This window comes from Trichomycterus rosablanca, chromosome 18, assembly GCF_030014385.1.
Source record: "Trichomycterus rosablanca isolate fTriRos1 chromosome 18, fTriRos1.hap1, whole genome shotgun sequence".
In the NCBI taxonomy this organism is placed as follows: Eukaryota; Metazoa; Chordata; class Actinopteri; order Siluriformes; family Trichomycteridae; genus Trichomycterus; species Trichomycterus rosablanca.
The window spans coordinates 26,762,609-26,785,149 of record NC_086005.1 but is presented as its reverse complement, the minus strand read 5'-3'; the positions used below and the strand labels follow the sequence as shown (position 1 = coordinate 26,785,149).

Below are 22,541 nucleotides of genomic sequence, written 5' to 3'. Positions count from 1 at the left end.
TTCCTACAGCACCGAGAGAAAAAATCAATGAAGTGCTGCCATTAGTGACGTCCCCGACTCTCACGCTCGACTCCCGCTTGTTTAAAAGAGAACTCTGTTTATAAATATCAAGCGCATGTTGGCTTTGTGGAAATGGAACAGAGAGGATGCTGGGATATGTACACAAAGCGACTTCCTTGCCATGTTTAAGAGCAGCTGTTATCCCAGTCAGAGTCCTGGAAGAAAGGCTTGTACACACACACACACACACACACACACACACACACACACGCTTAGAGACAGGATTGGATGGTTGTGTGAAGCATAAAATCCGGTTAGCTTTATTGTTGATTTACTGTAGGACTTGTTTTCTCCTCCTCCATTGCTCTGTGTGTGTGTGTGTGTGTGTGTGTGTGTGTGTGTGTGTGTGTGTTCGTGTGTGTTCGTGTTCTTTTTATCTAAACAAAACTTGAACTTATATCAACACTTTTTAGGTGTTGCTAAGGCATGTGTTACAAAATAGGGCCAAGGGAGGAACATAAGTAAAAACAAAAAAGTGGACTAGGTAGTTGTGGGCTTAGAACCCATGCACATTGTCATAGGCAACATTTAGGCAACATTCTTTTCATTTATTCATTCTACTCTATACTCTATTCTGTTCAATCCAACATATACTATATTCTATTCATTCATTCTATTCTATACTCTATTCTATTCATTCTATGATATACTCTACTCATTCATTCATTCTGTTCTATACTATATTCTATTCATTCTATTCTATTCTATTCTGTTCTATACTATATTCTATTCCTTCATTCATTCTAATATATACTATATTCTATTCATTCGTTCATTCATTCATTCATTATATACTCTATTCTATAATTCATGTATACATTCTATTCTATACTATATTCTATTCATTCATTCATTCTAACATATACTATATTCTATTCCTTCATTCATTCTATTCTATACTATATTCTATTCATTCTAACATATACTATATTCTATTCATTCATTCATTCTATTCTGTACTCTATTCTATAATTCATTTATTCATTCTATTCTATACTATATTTTATTCATTCATTCATTCTAACATATACTATATTCTATTCCTTCATTCATTCTATTCTATACTATATTCTATTATTTATTCATTCATTCTATTAAATACTCCATTCATTCATTCATTCTGTTCTATACTATATTCTATTCATTCTATTCTATTCTATACTATATTCTATTTATTCATTCTATTCTGTACTACATTCTATTCATTCATTCATTCTATTCTATACTGTATTCTATTCATTCATTCATTCCAACATATACTATATTCTATTCATTCATTAATTCATTCATTCTATTCCATACTATATTCTATTCCTTCATTCATTCTAATATATACTATATTCTATTCATTCGTTCGTTCATTCATTCATTCTATACTCTATTCTATAATTCATGTATTCATTCTATTCTATACTATATTCTATTCATTCTAATATATACTATATACTATATTCTATTCATTCATTCATTCTATTCTGTGCTCTATTCTATAATTCATTTATTCATTCTATTCTATACTATATTCTATTCATTCATTCATTCTAACATATACTATATTCTATTCCTTCATTCATTCATTCATTCATTCTATTCTATACTATATTCTATTATTTATTCATTCATTCTATTATATACTTGGCAAAAGGCAGGAAACACCCTGGACAGGTCACCAGTCTATTACACACACACACACTCATACCCAGGGAGACTTTTTTAGTATGTCCAATTCACCTCATTTGCATGTTTTTGTACTGTAGTAGGAAACCCACACAGACACGGGGAGAACATGCAAACTCCACACAGTAGAGAGAGAAGAGAAGAGACCCGGACCTGCGCCACCTTAGTAATCGAACCCAGGACCTTCTCGCTGTGAGGCTGCAGTGCTACCCACCGAGCCAATGTGCCGCCCCGCTTGCTTTTTTATTTTTCCAAAGATTAAAACGGCTGCTGGTTATGTGATTGTAATTAAAATTTCTGCATTTAATGCAGAAATAGAAGCAATTTTAACCACTGAGCTCAGATTTCTGGCCCCTGTTGTATGTATGAAGAGCTAAAAACGTACATAAATGGCATTTTTCTGTGATTTATTTATAGTGGTGTGTTTGTGAGAGAGATCTGTGTGTACTAGTGTGTTTGTGCCATGGATAATACTGTGTGTGTGTGTGTTCAGGTCTGTTCTTGCCCACTGCTCTCTGATGAGGGAATAAAAACAAGTACAGGGACACTTGTTCTTCTCAGGTGTGAAAATAGGAAATTGATTTTTTTAGACCGGTTGATTCCTTTTTTAACCCGACAGTGTGAGCAGCACAAGCTAAATCAGCTTCTTTAGATGTAATGCCCTCTCATTTCGGTACATAGATGTTAACGTTCACATTTCCACTGAATAAATTACACTGTTTTACGTCTGTTTAATGCACTACATGGTTGTACAGAGCCGTTGTAATAAGTGGACTTGGCTTTTTCAGTCACACCCGTTACTGTAAGTGTGTAAAATGAAGCACGTGGTCGTGCAATTTTCCTAGATTGCACTAGACCAGAACGAGCTGCACTTTGTACTTTGAAGCTCGTCACCATTCAGTGTGTCACTGTCACAGGACGTCACCTTTCCAAGAAATCAAATGAACTCATTTCTTCCGGGGCCGAGTAGCTGCACACAGACCTAATATTATTATCCTAATTATAAGAGGTAACACCTCTGGAATGGCATTTTCAGATAAACACAGGCTTGGTGGATGCTAGAAAAATGCTTTTTGTCCGAGTGCCTGAGTGGCAGCTGTAAAATCTGGGTTAGACTCATGGGTTAGTTCTAGTGAAATACTAATAATAACTAGAGAGGAGCATTTTCTGAGGAGAATGTGAGTGTAATTGCAGCTCAGCAGTGGTAAAGTATGTGGGGAGGTTAAATACTTTTGTGAAATTGTGTGTTCGAGTATTTATTTGGTCGGGATGTGAATACATTGAAATCATTGTGTGCAAGCATGTATTTGGTTGGGGTGTGAATAGTTTTGGTCATGCAGTTGACTGTGTGTGTTCAAGCATGCAGTTAGTGGGGATGTGAATACTTTTGCTGAGATAGGTGATTGTGTGTGCAATCATGTATTTGGTGGAGGCGTGAATACTTCTGGTCATGCAGTTGGTGCTGTTTCAATACCTTTGGTCATGCAGGTGACAGTGTGTGTTTAAGCATGTAGTTGGTGGGGATGTTAATACTTTTACTCAGACAGGTGAGTGTGTGTGTTCAAGCATGTAGTTGGTGGGGATGTTAATACTTTTACTCAGACAGGTGAGTGTGTGTGTTGAAGGATGTAGTTGGTGGGGATGTTAATACTTTTACTCAGACAAGTGTGTGTGTGCAAGCATGTAGTTGGTGCTGTCTAAATACTGGAATTAACGCTTTTTGTGGCCAAAATCAATCTCCGATCTCACTAATGCTCTTGTGATCTAAATAGAGATCAAAGGAAAAGTAGGAAAGTAGAAGATGATCCAGCAAAAAGCAGATATACATTTTAAGGCCTGTGGTTTTGGAATGAGATGCTTGACTGGTAGCGTGTGGGAGAGCTACATGGGTGCGAGGAACCCGGATTCTATCCTGTCCTTCCACTGGCCGTGTACTTTGGTTTTCCCCCTCTTTCCTCTTCTGACAAAGCTTTTCATATGACTTTAGAGTTTGTTTGTGAGAATTTGTGCCTATTTAGTCCAAAGAAAAGCGTTTGTATGGTCAGACAGATGTTGGATAAATCTTGGCTGGCACTTAACGTCCCAATTTATCCAAAAGGCATTCAGAGGGGTAAAGGTCAGAGCCCTCTGCAGGCTACTGGACTCCGTCCACACCAAACCCATCACAAATCTGAAAGGATGTAATGCATTTTATGTGGCTAAAACACCTGGACTCTGCAAATATTACAGGTGATCTTATACTTTTGGCCATATAGTGTCATATAGCGTCTCTGTGGTTTCCAATCTTCTGTAGTGAGAATTTCTCCTGCATTATTTATTCATTCATTTCATTAAAGCATTTGTAAACTGCAGGCCAAAGTATATCTGGAATCAATCCCAGTAACACTTAAACACAGAGAAGGAGTCCAGCCCCAACTGCACACCAATCCAACACACACACACACACACACACACACACACACACTCGAATAGGGTAAATACTGTAAAAATATAAACACACATCAGGCCGAGGTTTATAGAGGATTTTATTAATCCAGACCATACACCGATCAGCTATAACATTAAAACCACCTCCTTGTTTCTGTCCATTTTATCAGCTCCACTTCCCATAAAGAAGCACTTTGTCGTTCTACAATTACTGACTGTAGTCCATCTGTTTCTCTACATACGTTTTTTAGCTTGCTTTCACCCTGTTCTTCAATGGTTAGGACCCCCACAGGACCACTACAGAGCAGGTATTATTTAGGTGGTGGATCATTCTCAGCACTGCAGTGATACTGACATGGTGGTGGTGTGTTAGTGTGTGTTCTGCTGGTATGAGTGGATCAGACACAGCAGCGCTGCTGGAGTTTTTAAATACCTTACGGTCATTGCTGGACTGAGAATAGTCCACTAACCAAAAACATCCAGCCAACAGTGTCCACTCACTGTCCACTCTATTACACACTCCTGCCTAGTCGGTCCACCTTGTAGATGTAAAGTCAGAGACGATCGCTCATCTATTGCTGCTGTTTGAGTCGGTCATCTTCTAGACCTTCATCAGTGGTCACAGGACCACGAACCGGTTTCATATAAGAGATCATTTCTTGGAGCAGCGGAGGGATTTAAAATAGAATAACTATAGAATGGAAAATCAGGGTGAATCCTGAGCTTTTTTTGCTGCAACGGGACACTGCTCCCACCTAGTGGTGATTGGAGACAATAACTGGAAATAATAATTGGAAATGTAATTGCTCTAGTATCGATCTGTAAATATTTATTCATTTGGAGCGGCCCGGTAAAAAATGACCCAGTGACCCGGTGGTTGGGGACCACTGCTCTATTGGATTCAAAACTGGTGACTGCGGAGGCTATTGAAACAGAACCAGTTTGATATTGATGCTCCTGTGTGGCATCATGCACTACGAATGCTGTGACATTTGCAGCAAAATCCAGGCCCCCCTATTAAGGGTTAAATTGTGCTTAGTGTTTTACTTGGCACGTCTTCCAGATAGATGATTGGCACAAATGTGGCATGTTTTTGTAGATTTGGAGTCACAAAAATGTGACTGTGATTTCTGGAGAAATGTTTTCTGTTTATCGTGTGGGTGTGGACCATGCAGACATCTTCTTCCAGACACGTTAGGATCCCTACAGTTCTGGTTATTGCTCCAAAATGGATACGGTATGTATCTGATCAGATTTCCATCAGATTATCCGTGTGTTGTCTAATTTTCCTCAAGTTGAGGAACAACAAAGAAAATTTCATCTCATTTTTATACTGAAGTAAAACCGGTCAGAATCCTGATTACGATTTTCTAAACAACAGGGAAAAAATGGGGTAAAAGAAGAATGGAATAATTCTACAGCTGTGTGTGTGTGTGTGTCAATGCTTCCCACCCCCGATACTTTGATCACACACTGAAACACACCTCCCAGTGAGCAGCACAGCAGCAGTAGTCCACGGATTCTTTTTCATCTCCCTTTACTTACAATCACCTGCTAGGTATCGTCCTCTCTCATCCACACGCTTTTATTTTCTCACTTTTGTCAGTGTGGCACAGTCACACTGTGGCTGGTAGTGTGGCTGGTAGAGTCGGTGCCGTTTAGCAACATGGATCCTAAGGTGACGGGTTTGATCCTTGGCTCTGGTCACTACTTCTAATGACGTTGTAATATCTTGTAAACACCCCGGACAGGTTGCTATTCCGTCACAGGGCAGATACACACACACACACACACACACACACACACAGGGCATTTTTTTGTATCTCCAGTTGACTTGACTGCATGTTTTTGGACTTGTGGTAGAAAACCGAAGCACCTGGAGGAAACCAACAGAGACACTTGAGGAGAACATGCACACAGACAAACTCCCGCAGAAAGGACCTTCTGGCACAGCTGGTAGTGTGTGGCAGAGCAGTATGGGTTCCAGGAACCTGGATTCCATCCTGTCCTTCCACTGTACATCTCGGTTTCCACCAAGTACTTTGGTTTTCCACCTCTTTTCTCTTCTGCCAAGGCTTTCCGTAAGATTTTAGAGTGTGTTTGTGAGAATTTGTGCCTATTTTTAGTTTTAAAAAAGGCATTTGTAAGGTCAGATAGACGCTGGATAAATCTTGGCTGGCAATTAGGTTCCCAGTTTATCCAAAAGGCATTCAGAGGGGTAAAGGTCAGAGCTCTGTGCGGACCACTGGAGTCCATCCACACCAAACCCATCAAACTATCAAACCATGAACTAAAGGACTTGGACCCCACACCCAGGGAATCAAACCCATGCCCTTCTTGCTGTGATGTGACAGTGCTACCCACTGCACCACCCTATTCCAAACCATAGGCATTAATTAATCCCATTAATATAATAGAGTTTATTTGTATAGGGGCGGCACGGTGGCTCGGTGGGTAGCACTGTCGCCTCACAGCAAGAAGGTCCTGGGTTCGGTCCTCAGGTGGGGTCCTGTGCAGAGTTTGCATGTTCTCCCCGTGTCTGCGGGGGTTTCCTCCCACAGTCCTAAAACATGCAGTCAGGTTAATTGGAGGCACTGAATTGCCCTATAGGTGAATGGGTGTGTGTGTGTGTGTTTGTCTGCCCTGCGATGGACTGGCCCCGTTCAGGGTGTTACTGTGTGCCTTGCGCCCATTGAAAGGCTGGGCCAGGCTCCAGCACCCCCCCCCCTCCCCCACCCTGATTGGATAAGCGGTTAAGAAACTTAATGAATGAAAAGTTTATTTGTATAATTTATTTTATTCCCCTGTTACCAATAAGTGAAAAAACTATGACTGAAAAAACTAAACAGACACACACACACACACACACACACACACAGCACGACACGTGTCAAGTGAAGCTGAGTGACAGATGTTCATCTGTTGCAAATGGAAGCGATTCCCAGAAGAGAGCCCACTGGAAATTCACCCTTTCCTCTCGCCCCTCCGCCTCCTCTTTCCGTATTTCAATCCAGCCTTTGTCCTTCCTCACATTGTCCTCATTTTGCCCTCTTTCTCCCTGTCGCACCCCCCCCCCTTCCCCCCCCTTCCCCCCCCGACTCGCATCTGAGATTCACACTGAGCACCTTCGAGTGTCAGTCATCCTCTCACGATCTGAGCCCTGACGGATATGAGGTGTGATTTACCTGCGTGACCCCCATCGTCGCTTTCTTCCTTTTTTTAACTGTTCCTGTAAGAGCTGCAGAATCAAATTCACAGTCAGACCGTGTACAGCCAGCTCAGTTATTTTGGGAGTACATGACATTTAACATGGTAATTACTCCTGTGTGTGTGTGTGTGGGTGTGTGTGTGTGTGTGTGTGTGTTCGTGTTAGCATGGCCTGTCCCTTGAGGTACAAACATTTGGAAATTCTCTGCATCCCTCCTGCTGTGTCTGCTCATCAGCTCCCTCCTACACGCAAACATAAGTCCGATACACACGACACACATTACAGTAAATAGGTCTTATTGATCTGCTTTAATGTCCCGGTCAATAGTTTAAACTGACCAAGTCACAGCGCAGCACAACAACACTGTCCGAGAGTGACCTGTGAATATGAAGGGGTCAGATTCATTTTGCCGTATTTGTTCGGGTCCTTAGGACTTGGGTTCGATCCTCATCTCTGGTCTTCCCTAACAAACTATGATCAGGGGGTCAACTGGCTACACAAAAGTGTGAGTGTGTGTGTGTGGTGCTTTGTCCGGAGTGTATTCCGGCCTTGTACCTGTTTCCAGTGTTTCCACAGTAACAAAGACGAGGATACAGCCGTTGGTGTGAATAAATGAATGAATGGATGCATTAATATTAAGAGGAGTGCAGCATGGTATTACAGCACGTACTGTGTCACCGCAACAGGAACCCACTCGGGTCCTGGGTTCAAACCTCGTCTCCATTTATGAAAAGCTTAGTCTTCAGTAAGTTGCCTCCCAGTTGGCATAAACAAACCAGTAGTTGGATTGGCTACTCGTTTCATTTTTATCAATCGCTTTATTTTCGTCATTAAGCGGACGAACGTATACTGTCAAAGCAATTGAGGGTTAAGGGCCTTGTTCAGGGGCCTGACAGTGGCAGTCTGTCAGTGGTGGGGCTTGAACCAGTGACCTTTTGATTACTAGTCCAGTACTTTAACCGCTAGGCTACAACTGTGGCTATGGCTTTGGCTACCCCCCTTCATCACCACCACCACCACCACCAGACATACACAATCATGCCTGTGTGTACGCCCTGCTGGCCAATAGCACAATAGCACTTCTAAGATTTGAACTCGGATCCCAGCAACGGTGGGCTAACGTGGCACCACATGAGCACTGCTACGCACATATTAAGTTTTATTATTATTATTTATTTATTATTATACATCCAGTATATCTCTTTTTCACCAGTGACACCAGTGACTTTGAGCCTATAACCTTTTATGCACCAGTCTTAATATACACTTATACTACTAATTACCAACCTGAACCAGACCAAACCTCAATCAAAGCCACCAACCACCAATCAATACATACTGTACAATTTTTATTACGATGTCATTGCTTGGCCATTTACATTAAATTCCAGTATATTTAAGTAAGTAATGTCCCACAAAGCATTGGTAATTATATTATATTTTCTTACTTAGTGGCTCGGTGGGTAGCACTGTCGCCTCACAGCAAGAAGGTCCTGGGTTCGATCCCCAGGTGGGGCGGTCCGGGTCCTTTCTGTGTGGAGTTTGCATGTTCTCCCCATGTCTGCGTGGGTTTCCTCTGGGAGCTCTGGTTTCCTCCCACAGTCCAAAGACGTGCAAATGAGGTGAATTGGAGACTCTAAATTGTCCATGACTGTGATGAGTAACTACCGTTCCTGTCATGAATGTAACCAAAGTGTAAAACATGACGTTAAAATCCTAATAAATAAATAATAATAAATACTTGGTAGTTTTGTAATCTTTCATTTCATGGGTCTAGACAAGAAAACCTGACACGCTGGTTTTCACTGTTTCTAGTAAACTTCTGTCATTTATTTATTCATAATTATTTTATATTATTTATTTAATAGTGGGGATATTGAACACTGAATCGAACCGTGAGCTGAGTGTGTTGGAACACCCCTAGTAACCTATAAACTGCAAAACTTTATTTATTAGGATTCTTTAATGTCAAACACAGTTATGGACAATTTAGTAGCTTCAATTCACCTCACTTGGACGTCTTTGGACTGCGGGGGGAAACCGGAGCTCCATTAGGAAACCTACACAGACTCAGGGAGAACATGCAAATTCTACACAGAAAGGACCCGGACCGCCCCACCAGGGAATCGAATCCAGGTTTGTTTGTTTATTAGGATATATCGAACACAGTCTTGGACAATTTAGTATCTTCAATTCACCTCACTTGCACTGAGGGACGTACTTGTACTGTGGGAGGAACCCACACAGACACGGGGAGAACATGCAAACTCCGCACAGAAAGGACCCAGAATGCTCCACCTGGGGATCGAACCCAGGACCTTCTTGCTGTGAGGCGACAGTGCTACCCACTGAGCCATGGTGCCACCCAAAACGTGGAGAGTAGCCGGTCTGTTTCTTTCTTTTAGTCTGTTATCATCCTCCTCCTCCTCCTCCTTTCCTCCTCCTCCCTCCTCTCTCTCATTCTCACCAGTGTTTTACCTCTCTCTCTCTCTCTCTCTCTCTCTCTCTCTCTCTCTCTCTCTCTCTCTCTCTCTCTCTCTCTCTCTCTCTCATACCTCCCCCATCCCTCTCTCACTCTCTCTCAGCCCCTCTCGGCTTCAGCAGCTCGGCGGAAGAGAAGATGACAGGATGAGCTGAGAGGAGAGGAGATGGATTTCATTGTGAGATGCTGGAGGAAACGGAGGAATGACGATGAGGGAGAATGAATGAGTGAAGAATAACGACAGGTACGAATTCACCTTCCTCTTCCTCCTTTCGTCTTACAGAGCCAGCGTTTTCCAACTGTGTGTGTGTGTGTGTGTGTGTGGAGGGGGTGTGTGTTACATAACGCCTGTCATCTCACAATCGATAAAAAACGTTCTGGTAATGTAAGAAGTCGCCATTGGCTACCTGGTGCACACTAGTCTACTGAAGAGTGGGTGCACATAAGGTTGCGCACTATTTTTACATACTGTTTAGTACTGTATGGTAGTATGGATGGAACTCATTGTCACTACAGGATGCAACAGTCCAAACTGATGGAGTTTAGGAATTGACATAAATACAGACTAGCAGCACACTGAACGCTTTAGGCCTCATCTGGACATTTTCTAGTGTTTATTAAACGAGTATTGTATTCACAGTCTTTGTCAGTAAACATTTAATGTTAATAATGAACATCAGCAGCCATTTATTATTGTTCTGACTTGGTCTGATGGGCGGCACATTGGCTCGGTGGGTAGCACTGTCGCCTCACAGCAAGAAGGTCCTGGGTTCGATCCCCAGGTGGGGCGATCCGGGTCCTTTCTGTGTGGAGTTTACATGTTCTCCCCGTGTCTGCGTGGGTTTCCTCCGGGTGCTCCGGTTTCCTCCCACAGTCCAAAGACATGCAAGTGAGGTAATTGGAGATACTAAACTGTCCACGACTGTGTTTGTGAACTGATGAATCTTGTGTAATGAGTAACTACCGTTTCTGTCACGAATGTAACCAAAGTGTAAAACATGACGTTAAAATCCTAATAAACTAACTAACTAACTTGGTCTGACTTTGATTAGCACAAACAGTCTGGACCGAATGTCCTCTCATAAAAAGCTTTAACCGGCCCCTCTGTGGCCTGTAAACAAATACAGTAATGCTTGTGTGTACACGTTTACACCATTTGCTTACCTGCTTTAACTTAATCCAGATTGTCCAGAGTGTGAATGCTATTCTTTGTTAAAAATGATAATATGTAGAGCAGAACGTACTGTGAGTTCCACACAGTATCAAGGTCCTGGGGACCAGGGTTCCAACCCTGCCGCCAAGTCAAGTCAAGTAAAATTTATCTGTATAGTGCTTTTTACAATGGACATCGTCTCAAAGCAACTTCACAGAATCCAGGACCGACAGACCAAAAACCCCTGTTGAGCAAATCGAGGGTGACAGCGACAGGAAAAACTCCCTTAAAATTACCAGATGGATGGATGGATGGATGGATGGATGGATGGATGGATAGATACTTTATTGATCCCAAAGGAAATTAAAGAACCAGACTCAACAGGGATTCCCGTCCTGCTTGGGTGGCCTGGATGATAATTTAAATAAATAGGATTCACACAAATCATACAAACACAAAATTAAATTGAAGTAACAGTATAACTAGCAATAATAATAATAATAATAATAATAATAATAATAATGTAAACAGTTGCAGTCTGTGATAAAGTCCGTAGTGAGTTCTGGACTGTTTGCAGGAAGTTTTGCATGTTTTATCATGTTCGTCCATGTATGTGTTCCGATGTTCTCGCGCCCAAAACAAACATGGCATTAAGTTACCTGGCATCCGAGTTACAACGGCAAGGTCATTACAGCTGGGGGCGGCACGTTGGCTTAGTGGGTAGCACTGTCGCCTCACAGGGTTCGATCCCCAGATGGTGCGGTCCAGGTCCTTTCTGTGTGGAGTTTGCATGTTCCTCCGGGAGCTCCAGTTTCCTCCCACAGTACAAATACATGCAGTGAGGTGAATTGGAATTGTCTGTGACTTGTGAACTGATGAATCTTGTGTAATGAGTAACTACCGTTCCTATCATGAATGTAACCAAAAAATATGAAGTTAAAATCCCAATAAACACACAAACAAACATTACAGCTGCAGTGTGAACTGCCACACAATAGTGTTGCTTCTCTCATATCAGTGGTAAAGATGAGAAAGCAGAAAGCTAAAGTGAGATTTGACCTGTGCGGGACTCCAAGTGGAGTTTGTAATTAAAAGGCACCCCAGCTCTGCTGTGTAATACATCTGACACTAAGCAAGCTTTTGTTTCAGTTTAAAATAAAGCAGTCGTGATTGTAAACTGATTACAGATGTTATTTACATAAATAATAAAACAACAGAATTGGATTCGGTTAGAAAATGACTATCATCGTATATATCATGATATAAAGTTATGTACACTCTTATGGAGGATCATGGATAGGTTGCGTTTATAAGTGTAGCTTGAATTAAAAATAAATGGCTACCTTAGCAAGATGAGAGAGAGAGACATAAAGAGAGAGAGAGGACGCGAGAGAGAAATCCGTGTAGCGTTCTGGATGCGAGCTCTATCCGTCTCCATGGCGACTCTGCAATCTCTCATTGGAAAGACTGAAGGGCGCGCGGTTCGGGTTCGGGACAACACGAGTGCAAATGGAAAGGACAGGAAACCAGAGAGGAGGGACGGTGTATATGGGAAAAGGACACAGATAAGGACTCGACGGATACCTCACACGTCCTTTACGACCCAGTATCATGACTGATGGATGCGCGACGTCGGCGTACACTCCATTTCTCACCCGAAACGACCTGGAGTGTCTGGGTACGTTCATGCTGAGAAACCAAATCCAGTTAAGCTCCTGATCTGATACTGAGAGCAGATTTGGTACGTTTTGTTTCTTTTAATAATTCACTGATGTGTTTTGTTCAGTGAATGTGTGACACATAACACAGTTAAATCAACACCAAGGAGAACATGCCACTCTTTTTATCCATGCATAGTTTTTTTTTTTTATAATAATGATATACACTGATCAGGCATAACATTATGACCACTGACAGGTGAAGTGAATAACACTGATTATCTCTTCATCACGGCACCTGTTAGTGGGGGGGATATATTAGGCAGCAAGTGAACATTTTATCCTCAATGTTGATGTTAGAAGCAAGAAAAATGGACGAGCGTGAGGATCTGAGTGAGTTTGACGAGGGCCAAATTGTGATGGCTAGACGACTGGGTCAGAGCGTCTCCAAAACTGCAGCAGCTCTTGTGGGGTGTTCCCAGGTTTGCAGTGGTCAGTATCTATCAAAAGTGGTAAACCGGCGACAGAGTCATGGGCGGCCAAGGCTCATTGATGCACGTGGGGAGCGAAGGCTGGCCCGTGTGGTCCGATCCAACAGACGAGCTACTGTAGCTCAAATTGCTGAAGATGTTAATGCTGGTTCTGATAGAAAGGAGTCAGAATACACAGAGCATCACGGTTTGTTGCATATGGGGCTGCAAAAGCGGGACCAACACAATATTAAGAAAGTGGTCATAATGTTATGACTGATTGGTGTATACTTCTATAGGAGCGATACATAAGCCTAGATGAAATAATACTATACTTTACAAAGCCTAACTTGCAATTTCTTTAATCCTATGACCACTTTAAACTCTTTAAGCTCTTTATCATATAATAATAACGGCCATATCGGCTGTTGACGGATCGTATCGCTGGAATACTCCGAATGTCTGAAACACTCGCGAACCCGAACTGTTTGTTTATAGCAGTGTAAATATCTCCAGCACCATGGAGAGTGAACGGTCACTTTCGGTCCTGTGTGTATCTAAGCACTGCTGGAAAGCAACTGTGTCTGCGTTACTAATCGAGCCTGATTTCCCTTTGGCCTATATAAAAGAAAAAGCTGACAAGAACAAGCCGATCAGAACCTGACTGTTTGTTTTTACTGTCTATTATTATAATTATTTGGATGTTTTTCAAATACAGGCAGTTGTAGCCTAGTGGTTAAGGTACTGGACTAGTAATCAAACGGTCTATACCTAAGCTATAGCTAGGACTGTATACTGTCGCAGTACTGTAAGTCGCTTTGGATAAAAGCGTCCACTAAATGCTAAAAATGAAATGAAAATGAAATACTCTTAATCTCTCTCAATGCGTAAATGGTTGATCAGTAACGTCCAGGAAACTATTACATTTATTTATTCACTTTTCACCAGAGTTGTTTTTGGTTTACATGTAACAAGACTGACTTTGACTTTGTGATTGTTTGACGACGCTTTACGCTCATGTAAAAGCCTTAAATAAGTGTGGTATTAACTTTAAAGTCTCTGTAAAGCACTACATTACCCCACATGGCCTCAAAGTGAAGCCCAGCACTCCGGTACGCCACTGCACCCATAGCAATTAGATAGAAATAGTGATCACTCACTTACTATATGAACACAGTCTCAAAAGTATCTTACGGCAGGTTATCTTGGCTGATAAAACATAAATGTATAAACATGAGCCTAAAATCGTAGTTTGTGATCTATCATTATTAATAACAGCCTGTTAATAATAACCGTAAATTTAATTTATGATTATTTTACAGTAAAGTAATGAACACTAGACGTGAGCACGTCCTCAGCAGAGATCACACCTCTGCACATGTACTGTGTATTTGCCAAATTTAAGTACATTATTAAACACGCTAGCACACCAGAGCTGACATCTCAGCTACTGCACACGTGTCAGAGGAGGCGTGTGTTAGTGTCGGCTCTCCTCAGTCAGAGTGGAGGACGACATCAGTAGAGAGGAAGCGTAATGCAATCGGGTGATTGGATACGACTAGATTGGGAGGAAAATGGGGGGAAAAATATGTTAATATGTTAAATATATTAAAAGATAAATTCACTAAATAAATAGACATTGTGCACTAAAATAATGCTTAATGAAGTTCAACAATAGGTCAAAACTTGCAAAGGACTGTGTATTACATGCCGCACGTTGTTGCAGTGGGTAGTACAGTCGCCTCACAGCTAGAAGGGCTTGGGTTTGATTACCTGACAGGGCAGCCAGGGTCTATTTCAGTTGCATCTAGAACAATAAAACAACACCATACACCGACAAGGCATAACATTATGACCACTGACAGGTGAAGTGAATAACACTGATTATCTCTTCATCACGGCACCTGTTAGTGGGGGGGATATATTAGGCAGCAAGTGAACATTTTATCCGCAAAGTTGATGTTAGAAGCAGGAAAAATGGGCGAGCGTGAGGATTTGAGCAAATTTGACGAGGGCCATCTCCAAAACTGCAGCTCTTGTGGGGTGTTCCCGGTCTGCAGTGGTCAGTATCTATCAAAAGTGCTCTAAGGAAGGAACAGTGGTAAACTGGCGACAGGGTCATGGGTGACCACGGCTCATTGATGCACGTGGGGAGCGAAGGCTGGCCCGTGTGGTCCGATCCAACAGACGAGCTACTGTAGCTCAAACTGCTGAAGAAGTTAATGCTGGTTCTGATAGAAAGGTGTCAGAATACACAATGCAGCACAGTTGCAGGGCTGTTTTGGCAGCAAAAGGGGGACCAACACAATATTAGGTAGGTGGTCATAATGTTATGCCTGATCGGTGTACGTCCCAACATACAGTTACGTCGTTAGCTCTCTGATTCTGTCATACATGGCGGCTTAGCTAAAGAGAACCAGTTTGATTTTATTGCTCATGTTTGCAGACCCATCACTAAATGTCAGCATTTTATTCACCAGTAGAATGCTTCTGAACGTGCCATTTTTATGTCAGTGGCTGGTCAGCCTAGCAGGCATTCATGCTGGGAAGAAAGGTATCGAATCTTTAGTACAGGAGTGTCAATCATTAAATTCTCAGCAAACATGTTCTGTCATTATATGTAGGTAACAATGACACACATCAACACTATTCACTCAGCTAACTAGCCGTGGAATTATCAGAGACCTTTGTCCCCGTCTCTTCCTGCGTTTGTACAGCTGAAAGCCGAGCTAACGTCGTCTTGCACTGGTTTTGTGTATAAACAAGAGTAGAAACAGGTTTTAGTATCAGAGTCTTGATTCGTCTGAGTATACTCAGTATACTCTCAGTGTCGTGTTTACTAAAAGCTCAACTAATAGCTGTTTAAGTACGTCTGTGTCCTCGGACTGTTCCCTAGGTGTAAGACATTAGTTACAGGATTTCCTGTCTAATTCAGGAGGGATTTTGCAGGCGAGCCCTCATTTCATTGAGGACCTCTCGTGAGCATAACCTGCTCGTAATTAAATGAGGAAATTTGAACCACTGGTAAGCCAGGCAATAATTAAACCTTTAAAAAAAATGACAGGGTGGTTAGTTACAATCTCTGTCTCATTATGCAGCTTTTTTTATTAAGGCAGAAATCTTAATCTGGATAAATGCAGGAAACAAGACTAGTAAAAATACTCAATCTAACCAGTTAAGTGCGAGTAATAAAGTTACAGCTAACTGATCAGACGATCGCGATAAATGTATGCAAACCTCGAACCGGATCATTTTAATAATAGTACCGTCAGCCCAGAGTCCCCAGCGTGTCGTAGACTGAATTTAACCGTATCTGGCGATCATTCTGGACCGCCACAGCCATCGAGGAGAGCCGAAGGCCGTAAAGCGCCACTTCACACCGCAAACCGTGCATCTGCTGCTTGGCGTGCTGAGCTGGGTGTTGCCATGGTGATGATGGCTGCCTGGCCTGCGGTCCCCAACCAAGCAGAGATTTTTCCATCCGGCGAACACGGAGCGGGAGAAACGTGATGCCGGAATATCAGTCCTGTTGGCTTTATTAGAGCTGGTTAAGGATAGGTGAACTCTGGCTGTGCACGACAGTAGATTGTTTCCAAGTGTTTGCCGTTATAAATTGGCATGACTGACTTATAATAGCCAGAAACGGCCTCATAATAGCCGCATCAGTCATATACGATTATATTTATGCATTGCTTCTTGGCGTAGCGTGTCAGGTCGAGTCTTTGGTTCTCTTGGAGAAAGTCCAGGCTTTTAGACGCTGGAGCCTAAACACTAGCACTGGCTGGACAGCTGCCTAGGGCGCAGACCTAATCACGATTTCCAGGAATTTGTATTTGCAAACTCGCACTCATTGAAGGACTCGCCACAATATTTTGTGTTAAATGTGTAAACGTGTTCAGTCTTTTTGGAAATAATGTTTAATGGGAAGTCAAATCAAATAAAAATCATGGATCTCACTCTGTCTGGTAACAGTGCAGTTCACAGTAGGATTCTTATTTAGACAGTCCAGCATACACTATATGGACAAACGTATTGGAAAACCCGTTCTTGATTGATTTTATGTGTTTCAGACACAGCGATTGCTAATAGATGTAATATGTCAATAATATACAGGACGTTATACGCTGCTAGTGACCTACAGAGCCCTGACTTCAGCCCCACTGAGCAGCTCTGGAATAAAATCTGTGCCCAGCCATACAGATGCTCTTGTAACTGACTGGGCACAAATTCCCACAGACATACATACGTTAAAGTCTTGTGAGAAGCCTTATTAGAAGAGTGGCTGTTGTTATAGCTGAGACAATCACATAGAGGTCACTCTATTTTAATACCATGTTTATGGTCAGGAGACGAATACTTCTGGCCGTATAGTGTAGCTGTGGTAGTGTGATGACGTGGGTGGTGCTTTGCCGCATCAGGACCTGGGTCACATGGGCGTACCATCCATTCTAAATTGCTTAGTCAGCGTATTAAATTGTAAGCGAGGTCTAAAAGGGGTTCGAGTTGCCTGTACAGAGCAGTTGCCTTTCTTGCGCCATTTGGGATGAATTGAGATGTTGATTGCAAGCCAGGCCTTCTCATCCAACATATATATATGTGTGTGTGTGTGTGTGTGTGTGTGTACAATTCTGTACTAATTACTAATGTAGATGAGCAGTCATGAAAGCAAAGGCTGTTATAGCTGAAAAATGATGGGCCCGCTTCATATACATGCTGGATGGGTAGATGGATGTCCAACGATTATACACCGATGAGGCATAACATTATGACCACCTACCTAATATTGTGTTGGTCTTCCTTTTGCTGCCGCATACGCAACAAACTGTGATGCTCTGTGTATTCTGACCCCTTTCCATCAGAACCAGCATTAACTTCTTCAGCAATTTGAGCTACAGTAGCTCGTCTGTTGGATCGGACCACACGGGCATCAGTGAGCCTTGGCCGCCCATGACCCTGTCGCCAGTTTACCACTGTTCCTTCCTTGGACCACTTTTGATAGATACTGACCACTGCAGACCGGGAACACCCCACAAGAGCTGCAGTTTTGGAGATGCTCTGACCCAGTCGTCTAGCCATCACAGTTTGGCCCTCGTCAAACTCGCTCAGATCCTCACGCTCGCCCATTTTACTGCTTCTAACATCAACATTGAGGATAAAATGTTCACTTGCTGTGTAATATATCCCCCCCACTAACAGGTGCCGTGATGAAGAAATAATCAGTGTTATTCACTTCACCTGTCAGTGGTCGGTGTAGGTAATCCTATAATTTTGACCATATAGTGTACGTAAGTGCAAGGGCCAATCAGAGTCCCGTTCCAATCCATAATTCTGCAGAACTAAGGGTCAGAATTCCTCAGAGTCTCTAAGAATGGTTTTATAATCAATATTTAATGCAGCAGCCACACAGAGTCTCACTGAAAGAGGAAATTTCCATCTGCCTCATATGAAGGTTACGTTCAGAAAATAAGAGGACGCGCCAACATTCATTTTAAACCGTCAGAACGATGACTCGGCGATTTCACCCACATTTAAAATCCTTTTCATTTTGCTGACCACAATAGGTGTCGGTCTGTTATTACTCCCAGCGAGGACGTGAGCCATGACAGACCAGCCAGCGTGACCGCGGTCCATGCTCCGTGCCCCCGACCTGCCCGAGACGACCTGCCTGAGCTCGCCTGTCTGTGAAGGAACTTGTGCGGCGGATTCAGCACCATGTGGCTGTTTTCTCACCGTTTTTAATTTCTTTCTGCTGAGTCAGGCGGCTCTGGAGGAGCGAGCAGTCGAGCCTGGCGTACACATTCCTCATGAGCTTTTTTTTTTCAGACGCTGATGAATGAGTAGCAGGGGAAAGGGTGTTTTAGAGGAGTGATGACTCTTGTAGACCTGCTAGTCCTGATTAAATAGATGATAATTCTTCTCGGAGATGCTTTCAGTTTGTGATTAGTGCCCGCTGTGCAGAGAGTTTCCTTATTTGCTTCCTCACAGCTGGGAAGGGGAAAAGGGGGCTGACACTAAGACACCTGAACACACACACACACACACACACACTTACACACAATCTACACTCTGTGGCCAAAAGTATTTAGACACCTGACCTTCAGCTTGTCTAACACACTCACTCACTGTCTTAACCGCTTGTCCAATCAGGGTCGCGGGGGGTGCTGGAGCCTATTCCAGCTTTTCAATGGGCTCAAGGCACACAGTAACACCCTGGACGGGGCGCCAGTCCATTGCAGGGCAGACACACACACCCACTCATTTACCTATAGGGCAATTCAGTGTCTCCAAATAACCTGACTGCATGTTTTTGGACTGTGGGAGGAAACCGGCGCTCCCGGAGAAAACCCACACAGACACGGGGAGAACATGCAAACTCCACATAGAAAGGACCCGGACCGCCCCGCCTGGGGATCGGACCCAGGACCTTCTTGCTGTGAGGTGACAGTGCTACCCACTGAGCCACTGTGCCACCCTTGTCTAAAACAAATGGTATTAAAACAGAGTGACCTTTAAGTGATCCTTTCAGCTATAACAGCAGCCGCTCTTCTGAGAAGATTCTCACTAGACCTTGATTTATGTCTGTTGGAATTTGTGCCCATTTACTCAAAAGAGCATTTGTATGGCTGGCACTGATGTCAATCAAGAAAGTCTTTGAAACATTGCTTTCATGCTAGAACAGGAAAGGTCCTTTCCTAAACTGTTGGAAGGATATACTTTTCTATATAGTTGATTTATTACACCTGGTAGCGATTGCTGTGACTGTAACACATTTGAATGAGCGTCCCAATACTTTTGTCTATATTGTGTGTCTATGATTTATAGGGCGGCCAGGGTGTTACTGTGTGCCTTGCACCCATTGAAAAGCTGGGATAGGCTCCAGCACCCCCCACGACCCTGATTGGATAAGCGGTTAAGAAAGTGAGTGAGTGATGATTTATGCAAAATTTGGAGCATTGTTTCCACATGTTTGTGGCTTTTTAGCTTCAGAATCTGTGGTCCGATTCTCCTCTTTATGATGTGCCATACATTTTTAAAAGGAGACCCATCAGGACTGCAGGCAGGACAGTCAAGCACTCACACTCGGTGCACTCACGCTCAGACAATGAGACCTGGTATTGTCTTACTGAAGGAAAGATGCAGCCTTGATGGCAGCTTGTGTCTCCTAAATCCTAACATCCACCCCTGCATCAGTGGTACCTTCATATATGTCCATGCCATGGGCACTGTTGCACCCTCGAAGCTGACCACAGCAGACCGTCTTTCGGTCCGTCCGAGCTGAGTTTGAGCCCGGAGAACTCGGCTGTGTGGGCACTCGTCTCTCTGAATGGAATATTTATGCGAGCGCTGCAGAACTGATTCCATTACTCGGTAACGCTTTGGCGGGTTATTTGTTGAGCGCTGTCTGGCTTGCAAGCAATTACTGTTTCATTCTCTTCTCTATCTGCATAAAGGACCATAAATAAAACATCAGAACTAATGATGCATTAAGTCATTGCAAGTTACCCGTCATGTTTAGAAAAGCGTTCTGTGAAAATCCTGATAATATTACTTCTCGTTTTTCCAAATTCACTCTGTATTAAACGTAGACGAGGGCGGGTTCTGCCTTTATTGCGATGATGATAATCATGATGATTCCGTTCGGCGGCTCTTGCTAGGCGTCGCCACAGTGGATCATTCATCTGCGTATTTATTCGACACAGTTTTACGTTGGATGCCTTTTGATGTTATCCTCCTATTTATCTGGGCAGTTGTACTGGACTAGTAATCGAAATATCGCTGGTTCAAGCTCCACCACGGCCAGGTTGCCACTGCTGGGCCCTTGAGCAAGGCTCTGAACCCTCAATTGCTTTGACAATATACACTGATCAGCCATAACAATTAAAACCACCTCCTTGTTTCCATACTCACTGTCCATTTTATCAGCTCCACTTACCATTTAGAAGCACTTTGTAGTTCTACAATTACTGACTGTAGTCCATCTGTTTCTCTACAAACTTTTTAACCTCCTTTTACTCTGTTCTTCAATGGTCAGGATCCCCACAGGACCACCACAGTGCAGGTATTATTTAGGTGGTGGATCATTCTCAGCACTACAGTGACACTGACATGGTGGTGGTGTGTTAGTGTGTGTTGTGCTGGTATGAGTGGATCAGACACAGCAGCGCTGCTGGAGTTTTTAAATACCGTGTCCACTCACTGTCCACTCTATTAGACATGCCTACCTAGTTGGTCCACCTTGTAGATGTAAAGTCAGAGACGATTGCTCATCTATTGCTGCTGTTTGAGTCGGTCGTCTTCTAGACCTTCATCAGTGGTCACAGGACGCTGCCCACGGGGCGCTGTTGGCTGGATATTTTTGGTTGGTGGACTATTCTCAGTCCAGCAGTGACAGTGAGGTGTTTAAAAACTCCAGCAGCGCTGCTGTGTCTGATCCACTCATACCAGCACAACACACACTAACACACCACCACCATGACAGTGTCACTGCAGTGCTGAGAATGATCCACCACCTAAATAATACCTGCTCTGTGGTGGTCCTGTGGGGGTCCTGACCATTGAAGAACAGCATGAAAGAGGGCTAACAAACATGTAGAGAAACAGATGGGCTACAGTCAGTAATTGTAGAACTACAAAGAGCTTCTATATGGTAAGTGGAGCTGATGAAATGGACAATGTGAGTAAAAACAAGGAGGTGGTTTTAATGTTATGGCTGATCGGTGTATACTGTCATAGTACTGTACGTCCAGGCTTGGGACCTGCACTGATATGCCCTCTCCACAGAGAGGTTCCAGTAACGCCATGTACCTTCTGTAAATGTGAGCCCAGCTTGAATTCGACCCCCCGGGACCCAGGCACTGCAGTTACTGTTACACCACACGAGCTCACGGCTTCAGGCTTCATTGTACTGAGTCTTTTTGCCCTTGTTACACTCACAATAATTAAATCTATTATAAGAACCTTGTTTGTCGGGTCGTAAATCCTTTTATATTCAGCACGTTCTTTTGTCTGCATGTTTTCGTAAGTCCCTCCTGATAAGGACGTCTGGTGAACGACCAAATGTAAACGTACTTTGCGTTTTCTTTTGTTCTTGGTGGCCACAGCCTGCTGTCGTCGTGTTTCCAGCCTTCTCGATTAGTTAGACTACACAAATCCAGAACGGAGATCATAATATAGATGGCAGCAGCCGATACGCCCGGTGTGTGTGTGTGTGTGTGTGTGTGTGTGTGTGTGTGTGTGTGTGTGTGTGTGTGTGTGTGTGTAATGTGATGTATGACTCCGGTCATTTCTCAGCAGATGGAGCAAAAAAACAAACAAACATGACAAACAAGAAACAAAACCAGACGTAGCAGGAATCCCAGCGTCGCTAGCTGGCAATTTATTTAGTGTTACAGCAAACAGTCCTGCG

At 43.1% G+C, this 22,541-nt stretch overlaps 1 protein-coding gene across 1 annotated transcript in view; it reads left to right on the top strand.

Moving 5' to 3' along the window:
• The first annotated feature begins 10,043 nt into the window (after positions 1-10,043).
• kcnj6 (potassium inwardly rectifying channel subfamily J member 6) overlaps positions 10,044-22,541 on the top strand; it is a 48,069-nt gene continuing 35,571 nt past the window's right edge. Inside the window, exon 1 of the mRNA XM_063013576.1 lies at positions 10,044-10,098. The gene's annotated coding sequence lies outside the window, so the exon portion shown is untranslated. The remainder of the gene's footprint in view (positions 10,099-22,541) is intronic.